Genomic DNA, 10,000 nt, shown 5'->3' on the forward strand with positions numbered 1-10,000 from the left:
CCTTTTAATCCTTTGAATAATGTGTTTAGTTGACCTAATGTTGGTGAATGTTTTTCCTTATATCAGTTATTCATTGTAGGTACAGAAAAATCGGAAAGTTGGAGTCTATATACTGTAGAATTGACAGTTTTATTTACAATTTGTATTTGAATAAAAAAGGCAACTTTTGTAATGCATTTATTATCCACTATTTTTAACTCAAAAAAGAAAAAAATTGTTCTCCTGCTATAGATTTTTATTCGGATAGAATCAGAGTTAGATAAAATGTTAATCTTTTAAAGCTTGAAATTGTCAAATGTCAAATGTTGATGTCGTCTACTATTCTAAATTCCAGTTAACCTTTATGTTGCTTAACGCACCCTCTAAATGACGAAGCAAAGCAGGTGCGTCGAAGCCACTTCTAGTATTGACCTGCGGCGAGGTCATCCTAATGTTCCTCATGTTTATTTTTTCCGTTTGTTTGCCTTTTTGTCGCCAGAAGGCCTCAGTCTATGTTGTTTGTTGTTGTTGTTGTTGTTGTTGGGGTATTAAAGCCAACACTTGTTGTTGGCACGGGCCTTTCCCTTGGTTGGCCCGTAGTCCTCAGTCTAAAGTCTAAACAGGTGTTGCGTCCTGAGGGCAGTACCAGGGTTGCCAGGTTGGCCTTTTTTCAGGCCAAAAAAACCTCATTTGGCCTTTTTTAAATTGGTTGGCCTTAAGTAATACTGTATCATGAAAAAGGTGGGCCTTTAATACTATATTTTTTGGCATTTTCAGATAAGGGGTTGGCCTTTTAAAGCTGCAGTTGATTAGAAGTTGGCCTTTTCTCATGGCAACACTGGTGTGAGCCCCTAAAAGAGATATTTTTGTTGAATTTTACGACGCGTAAGTGCAGTGTTCAAGTAATATTGCTTTTGAACTCTACTTGTTTCTCAACGAATTGACTGATGGAATAGATAAGCTTGTGAAGTCTTCCTCTGGAATTGACTACTGGAATAGATAAGCTTGTGAAGCCGTCTTCTGGAATTGACCACTGGAATAGATAAGCTTTTGAAGTCTTCCTCTGGAATTGACTACTGGAATAGATAAGCTTGTGAAGTCTTCCTCTGGAATTGACTACTGGAATAGATAAGCTTGTGAAGTCTTCCTCTGGAATTGACCACTGGAATAGATAAGCTTGTGAAGTCTTCCTCTGGAATTGACTACTGGAATAGATAAGCTTGTGAAGTCTTCTTCTGGAATTGACTACTGGAATAGATAAGCTTGTGAAGTCTTCCTCTGGAATTGACTACTGGAATAGATAAGCTTGTGAAGTCTTCCTCTGGAATTGACTACTGGAATAGATAAGTTTGTGAAGTCTTCCTCTGGAATTGACTACTGGAATAGGTAAGCTTGTGAAGTCTTCCTCTGGAATTGACTACTGGAATAGATAAGCTTGTGAAGTCTTCCTCTGGAATTGACTACTGGGATAGATAAGCTTGTGAAGTCTTCCTCTGGAATTGACTACTGGAATAGATAAGCTTGTGAAGTCTTCCTCTGGAATTGACTACTGGAATAGATAAGCTTGCGAAGTCTTCTTCTGGAATTGACTACTGGAATAGATAAGCTTGTGAAGTCTTGTTCTGGAATTGACTACTGGAATAGATGAGCTTGTGAAGTCTTGTTCTGGAAATGACTACTGGAATAGATGAGCTTGTGAAGTCTTCCTCTGGAATTGACTACTGGAACAGATGAGCTTGTGAAGTCTTCCTCTGGAATTGACTACTGGAATAGATGAGCTTGTGAAGTCTTCCTCTGGAATTGACTACTGGAATAGATGAGCTTGTGAAGTCTTCCTCTGGAATTGACTACTGGAATAGATGAGCTTGTGAAGTCTTCCTCTGGAATTGACTACTGGAATAGATGAGCTTGTGAAGTCTTCCTCTGGAATTGACTACTGGAATAGATGAGCTTGTGAAGTCTTCCTCTGGAATTGACTACTGGAATAGATAAGCTTGTGAAGTCTTCCTCTGGAATTGACTACTGGAATAGATAAGCTTGTGAAGTCTTCCTCTGGAATTGACTACTGGAATAGATAAGCTTGTGAAGTATTCCTCTGGAATTGACTACTGGAATAGATAAGCTTGTGAAGTATTCCTTTGGAATTGACTACTGGAATAGATAAGCTTGTGAAGTCTTCTTCTGGAATTGACTACTGGAATAGATAAGCTTGTGAAGTATTCTTCTGGAATTGACTACTGGAATAGATAAGCTTGTGAAGTCTTCCTCTGGAATTGACTACTGGAATAGATAAGCTTGTGAAGTATTCCTTTGGAATTGACTACTGGAATAGATAAGCTTGTGAAGTCTTCTTCTGGAATTGACTACTGGAATAGATAAGCTTGTGAAGTCTTCTTCTGGAATTGACTACTGGAATAGATAAGCTTGTGAAGTCTTCCTCTGGAATTGACTACTGGAATAGATAACCTTGTGAAGTCTTCTTCTGGAATTGACTATTGGAATAGATAAGCTTGTGAAGTCTTCTTCTGGAATTGACTATTGGAATAGATAAGCTTGTGAAGTCTTCCTCTGGAATTGACTACTGGAATAGATAAGCTTGTGAAGTCTTCCTCTGGAATTGACTACTGGAATAGATAAGCTTGTGAAGTCTTCTTCTGGAATTGACTACTGGAATAGATAAGCTTGTGAAGTCTTCCTCTGGAATTGACTACTGGAATAGATAAGCCTGTGAAGTCTTCCTCTGGAATTGACTACTGGAATAGATAAGCTTGTGAAATCTTCCTTTGGAATTGACTACTGGAATAGATAAGCTTGTGAAGTCTTCCTCGGAAATAAGTGCCGTAAAATATTTGTTTGAAGCGTTTCTCTATTCGCTTGAAAAATAGTGGAAATTTAATGGTATTTAATTTTTCTGATGGTGTGAAAATTAATACCTCATTGGAGTTCGCTAGCTCAAATGCTAATTCAAAATATGTTGTGAAAGTAAAGAGTCAACATACTGTTCGTGTGATTTATTTTTAGTACGGTCTTTGACTAAGGCGTAACAGCGTATTGGTTAGAAATCCTTTTCACAATTATTAGCTTCTAATATGAGGACGAGGTTTGTTTGGTATTTTTTTTTTTTTGGTGGGGGGGGGGGGGGAATTATGTAATGGATAAACATTGTGTATTTATATTCATAGATGAAAAGGGGATCTTTGTAATCGGCTCAGAGTGTAAATGAGGGGCTTCCAAACGCAATGTATTCGTGTATAGGGTCGAGACGGCCTTGGTTATATGCCTCGACCCAAAACGTAGTATAACAATAGAATAGGCATAATTGACGGATGTATTTTTCAATTAGGCTACTAGGTAATTTTCAATCAATTATATAGTCCTAAAGTTTTATTTCTCTTTAAACGATATGTAGTTTTGAATTTAAAAGTCATTCTTATCATGTTTGTCTCCAATGTCACCATATTTAGAGAACAATCGGTTTCATAATACAGCCTATTGAATTAATACTCATTTATGTTCTATTACACCAGAATATTGCTAGCTATTTGTAAATCATTCCTTTGCATTGCATTTGTCAGTTTCTAAAATATTTCCAAAACTTTGCTATCTTATTTTATTTTTCTTCGGCCTTTTTTTGTTAAAGTTTTTATAGTTTATATAGGAGATATTTATTTTAATGTTGCTACTCTTCTTAAAATATTCTATTTTCTTTTTTTCCTTTCCTCACTGAACTATGTTCCCTGTTGGAGCCTCTGGGCTTATAGCATCCTGCTTTTCCAACTAGGGTTGTAGCTTAGCTAATAATAATAATAATAATAATAATAATAATAATAATTGCACTGTTATCACAATTGTTTTGTATTTAGTCCGATTGAATTTCAAAGTGTTGTCTATTTTCTATCGGTGAAGATAATTTTCTAGTTGTCTGTGGTGTGGTAAGGATGTGCTTTGAATGATTTGGGTGTTGCCCTTCTTTGCATAATATTTCAGCGATTCCTCCGATACGGTGTCCCATTTTGGACAGGGGAGGGCGGGGCATGATTTGAATGCTATTGGCAATTGTCTCCTTTTGTTTGTGCGTCTGATTGTTTTATTATAGGAAAAAATGGGGTTCGTAGTAGGAGCTATGTCTGTTGTTTTTCCTTGTTAAGTTTCATTTTTTTAGCCCTTGTTTCTGTTGGAGAGCTGCTTTAACAGTAGTGTCAAGAATTTTGCTAACCTGTACGTGGTGGCATTTCGTGTAATGACTAGTTTTATTATCAATTAGTGTACCCGAGCACGGCTTAAAAATGACGTCTAAATATTTCGATAGATATGCACACACAAGTTCAACTATTCCCACCACTACCTTTCTCCTAATTAAGCTACAATTAGCTGGTTCGGCAATTTATAGGAGTGTGGTTTCCAAGTGTACCTCTCGGTGTACCCCTTCTCACCAGGGTATGACTATTCCCTCTCCACCGTGACAGAAATACACACACACATATATATATATATATATATATATATATATATATATAAAGCGAGAGAGAGAGAGAGAGAGAGAGAGAGAGAGAGAGAGAGAGAGAGATTGCATTACAACTGTATTTGTGACAGAAGTGAATAGCTCTTTAATACCACCAAAAATCACTAGAATGTAATGTATGCTTGATCTCAAAACCTAAATATGCGTGTAAAGAGAGAATATGCCTAAAAACTATTTCGAAAGTCGAAGTGAGCAAACATGGGAAATACTTCTAGTGTATTTTACTTTTAAATATTGGACAGAAGACCCAATTTACACAGGAAGTAATTGGCTAATTTTGTTCCATTTGACCTTTGATTGTTCTCCAATCTTGGGTAGTGCCATAGCCTCTGCACCATGGTCTTCCACTGTCTTTTGGGTTGGAGTCCTCTTGCTTGAGGGTACGCTTGGGCACACTGTTCTATCTTGTTCTTCTTCCTCCTGGTTTGTTAAAGTTTTTATAGTTTATATAGAAGATATTTATTTTAATGTTGTTATTCTTCCTGAAATATTTTATTTTCATTTTTTCCTTTCCTTACTGAGCTATTTTCCCTGTTGGAGCCCCTGGGCAAGCATCCTGCTTTTCCAACTAGGGTTGTAGCTTAGCAACTTATAATAATAATAATAATAATAATAATAATAATAATAATAATGATAATTCGCTTTGTTTGCTCTTTTAGACTCCCGAAACCGTCTCTATTATACTTATTCTTTCTCTATGTGCTTATTTCGATTTTGAAACCATGATTACAAATCATTTTAAGGTTTTACGTAGTAATGTTGTAAATATGTCCACTTTCTGTCTAGGAGGCAGATTTGAGTATTGTTAGAATTTGACATTCATTTACTTGAATCAGAGTTCGTTCATTCATTTACTTGAATCAGAGTTCGTTCATTCATTTACTTGAATCAGAGTTCGTTCATTCATTTACTTGAATCAGAGTTCGTTCATTCATTTACTTGAATCAGAGTTCGTTCATTCATTTACTTGAATCAGAGTTCGTTCATTCATTTACTTGAATCAGAGTTCGCTCATTCATTTACTTGAATCAAAGTTCGTTCATTCATTTACTTGAATCAAAGTTCGGTCATTCTGGGTTTTATCTTGGTTACTATACTATAGAGCAGTGTTTCCCAACCTTTTTTTAAATGATTACCCCAAAATTTTATTTCCAACTAATCAATTACCCCATTGAACATATACTCGGTAACATCGGATGTTTTTTTGCAGCCACCTGATGAACTGTATGGATCATGTAGCCCGCTATTGGCTGCTTATAGTTAAGGATCCAAAACAAATGCAAACTTTCCCATTTTAATGGATATCAAAATGAACCATCATCAGTGCAGAATATTCAATGTAACAATATTAATAGATATTATTTAGTAATCACTTTATGTTTGCTCTGGTTTTTCCGTGTGAGGGTTGAGCTATAAAATAATTATTGCAGATTTTGTGTATGAATTATGGCAATAATTATGGGAATGTGAATAACTCAATTTCAGGACATCTTGATTACCCCAAAAATACGGGTCCATTACCCCACTGGGGTAATTTACCCCAGGGTTGGGAAACACTGCTATAAATAAAGGTTTTGACTAGTTCCTGTCACTTTATATAAGATATCTTTCTATACTGAAGGTAATATGGCTAAATTGCTGTATCGTTAAATTCAGCTTGTAATACATTTTTTTTTGTGTGTGGATAATGTTTAGTTAGCGTTTATTTATTAAGTAGTCTAGAAGGTGTGAGCTCATTATTTATGCAAAGGAAAATTCAAGTTTCATCAATAGGCAAAATTCCCATAAGTGTCAAAGGTTCAATAATTTGAGAGAGAGAGAGAGAGAGAGAGAGAGAGAGAGAGAGAGAGAGAGAGAGAGAGAGAGAGAGAGAGAGAATAGTTTTCATTACTGCGGCCTGTAAAATAGATGTAAAGAGAGAGAGAGAGAGAGAGAGAGAGAGAGAGAGAGAGAGAGAGAGAGAGAGAGAGAGAGAGAATACAGTTTTCATTAATGCAGTATGTGAATTGAATGTAAACAGAGAGAGAGAGAGAGAGAGAGAGAGAGAGAGAGAGAGAGAGAGAGAGAGAGAGAGTTTTCATTACATTAATACGGTATGTAAATAAACACAGAGAGAGAGAGAGAGAGAGAGAGAGAGAGAGAGAGAGAGAGAGACAGAGAGAATACAGTTTTCATTAATGCAGTATGTAAATTGAATGTAAACAGAGAGAGAGAGAGAGAGAGAGAGAGAGAGAGAGAGAGAGAGAGAGAGAGAGAGAGAGAGAGAGAGAGAGAGAGAGAATACAGTTTTCATTAATGCAGTATGTAAATTGAATGTAAACAGAGAGAGAGAGAGAGAGAGAGAGAGAGAGAGAGAGAGAGAGAGAGAGAGTTTTCATTACATTAATACGGTACGTAAATAAACAGAGAGAGAGAGGGAGAGAGAGAGAGAGAGAGAGAGAGAGAGAGAGAGAGAGAGAGAGAGAGAGAGAGAGAGAGAGTCATTGGGCGACTTTATCTTAGTGGTTGTGCAATGTGCAGTTGACCAAATTGGGAACCGCCTAGACCACGTTATGTCAGCCAAGCTATGTAGCTACCTCATAGCCAGTAGCCATAGAAGCTTGTTTCTGGTAGCTGCCGATAGATGTCGGTAGAAGAAAAAGAGAAAATTAAAGAAAATTAGACCCGCTTTCAAACTTCTTTTTATTACTTGGGTCAACGGTCTTTGTCTCTTGATATACGTTGCCGGTCACGTGGGTCTAGATTGCAAAATTTACAGTTTTTTTACCCTTTGGGCGCTTTTACTGTTACTTCGAAGAGATTAATATCATATAGTGAATTTTTTTTTTTGTTCTAATACACGAGTTTTTTTTTATAGTGTATTTATGACATATTTGTTTTTGATGTTGTTAATAGTTTATATGTGACATGTCTGTTTTGATGTTGCTTTTTTAGAATGATTTATTGTTAATTTGTTCTCTTCATCTATTTATTTCCTTATTTCCTTTCCTCACTGGGCTATATTTCCCTGTTGGAGCCCCTGGGCTTATAGCATCTTGCTTTTCTAACTAGGGTTGTAGCTTGGATAATAATAATAATAATAATAATAATAATTTGAATATTTTTTTTTTTTTTTTTTTTTTTTTTTTTTTTGCAGACTTGAACGTCCTGCAGTTGCTATGTTAGACAATTTATAACATACTTCTGACGGAGGAATAAAACCAGCCGTTAGTGGATGTATAGAATATTCCTGGCTCAGGAATTTCTCTAAACGTTAGGTTGATTCATTAAGTATTTATGTCCTGAGAACCTTCCATGTTACCACTTGGTATAACCTTTCGTACAGACATGATTTGTGCTATGGCGCTCCACCACACCTTTTATAATGCGACCGTAGAAGGAAAAGTCACAAAAAAATAATCTTGTAATAGGTGAATGATGGGTGAAAATTTTTGGTAAAATTACGGAATGTATATAACTTTGAAACATCTGGAAAGGTTAAAATTTAACCCTTTCACCCCCACCATAAGGTTAAATTTCGAACACATTTTGCTAAATAATTTTTTAAAATTGCTCTAACAAGCTTAATTTTTGTCCTAGAAAGGTCAGATTGGTCTCATTCTTTTGGAAAATGCCTGAAGTTTCTCGTAAAATTATCAAAAATATGTAAAAATATGTAAATAACAGCGTTTTGCAAGAACGTACCGGTACGTCCTTTGTGGGTGAAAGGGTTAAGTAAATTGACGTAATCTAGATATTAAAATGTAATTTAGTTAGTACAATTGTATTCTTTGTGTTAGCAACGAGTTGTTTTTAATCATTGCACTAAAATGTAAATTTTCTGCCCCATTCCTTTTGAAGTTAATTACAAATGACATTGGAAAAGAAAACGTTTGAACTACTGTAATCATAATTTCATTTAGAAGAAGAAAATGGGAAACCAAAACAAACCATGTTTATTGCTATGACTCGGAAAAACGTTGTAGTGAAAATGAGTAGAAAACATTATCAAGTAACATTAAGAAGAAGAAAAAGCTACGAATGTTTACAATCTTGTTAACTCTTTTTAACAATGTGCAAGATCTCTCCCTTTTTTTTTTTTTTTTTTTTTTTTTTTTTTTTTTTTTTTGTGTGTGTAAGATGAGTTGCATATTAAAAACCCGTCTCTCGTCTAACCGAAGAAAAGACCAAATATGGAATCTCCAGAGGGAAGCTTGCATTAGTATGCAACATGTGTTTTGTCCTGTAGGGCTCAGCAGAACAGGTTCGTATTTTTTTTTCCTTGCCAGAAACAGCAATTTGGAAGGAAAGGAACCAATGGAATAACCCAGAGAGAAGTTTAGTTTATTACATCAGCCATATTGCAAACATTTCATTCATAGGTTCGTATTTTTTTTTTCCTTGCCAGAAACAGCAATTTGGAAGGAAAGGAACCAATGGAATAACCCAGAGAGAATTTTAGTTTATTACTTTAGCCATATTGCAAACATTTCATTCATAGGTTCGTATTTTTTTTTCCTTGCCAGAAACAGCAATTTGGAAGGAAAGGAACCAATGGAATAACCCAGAGAGAATTTTAGTTTATTACTTCAGCCATATTGCAAACATTTCATTCATAGGTTCGTATTTTTTTTCCTTGCCAGAAACAGCAATTTGGAAGGAAAGGAACCAATGGAATAACCCAGAGAGAATTTTAGTTTATTACTTCAGCCATATTGCAAACATTTCATTCATAGGTTCGTATTTTTTTTCCTTGCCAGAAACAGCAATTTGGAAGGAAAGGAACCAATGGAATAACCCAGAGAGAAGTTTAGTTTATTACATCAGCCATATTGCAAACATTTCATTCATAGGTTCGTATTTATTTTTCCTTGCCAGAAACTGCAATTTGGAAGGAAAGGAACCAATGGAATAACCCAGAGAGAAGTTTAGTTTATTACGTCAGCCATATTGCAAACATTTCATTCATAGGTTCGTATTTTTTTTCCTTGCCAGAAACAGCAATTTGGAAGGAAAGGAACCAATGGAATAACCCAGAGAGAATTTTAGTTTATTACTTCAGCCATATTGCAAACATTTCATTCATAATTTTGTAAGTAGCCAGGGTTTTTTTTACTCTTCTGTTTGTAGGATGTGACGGGCCGAGAGAAGGTGTTGTGACTCAAAGGCAGGTTGAAAGCAACTGAGTGAGTTTATTGTAGAACACTCTCCTTTATATACAAAATCTCAAGCAACAAGAATTTTCATGTTCAAAAGTCGACACTGTTACCGATGAGAAAACAGACATGTTATTTCAGGTTCTTTTTAGTGCGAGGGGAGAGCGAAGATACAAGCACAAAATGAAGTATGTACGATCCTTGGTACAAGGAGTTCTTTTCATGGGGAAGTTTAATGTACTTGAGATTAAGTTGAGGCAGTAGCGCATGTTGCATAAGTCTGTTTTTACTTAATGTACAAGCTTATTTTTGAAATAGTCCATGTTGTATCAGGTAATTGACTGCCAGTATCTGATATCTACAT

Source organism: Palaemon carinicauda, chromosome 1 (assembly GCF_036898095.1).
Source record: "Palaemon carinicauda isolate YSFRI2023 chromosome 1, ASM3689809v2, whole genome shotgun sequence".
In the NCBI taxonomy this organism is placed as follows: domain Eukaryota; kingdom Metazoa; phylum Arthropoda; class Malacostraca; order Decapoda; family Palaemonidae; genus Palaemon; species Palaemon carinicauda.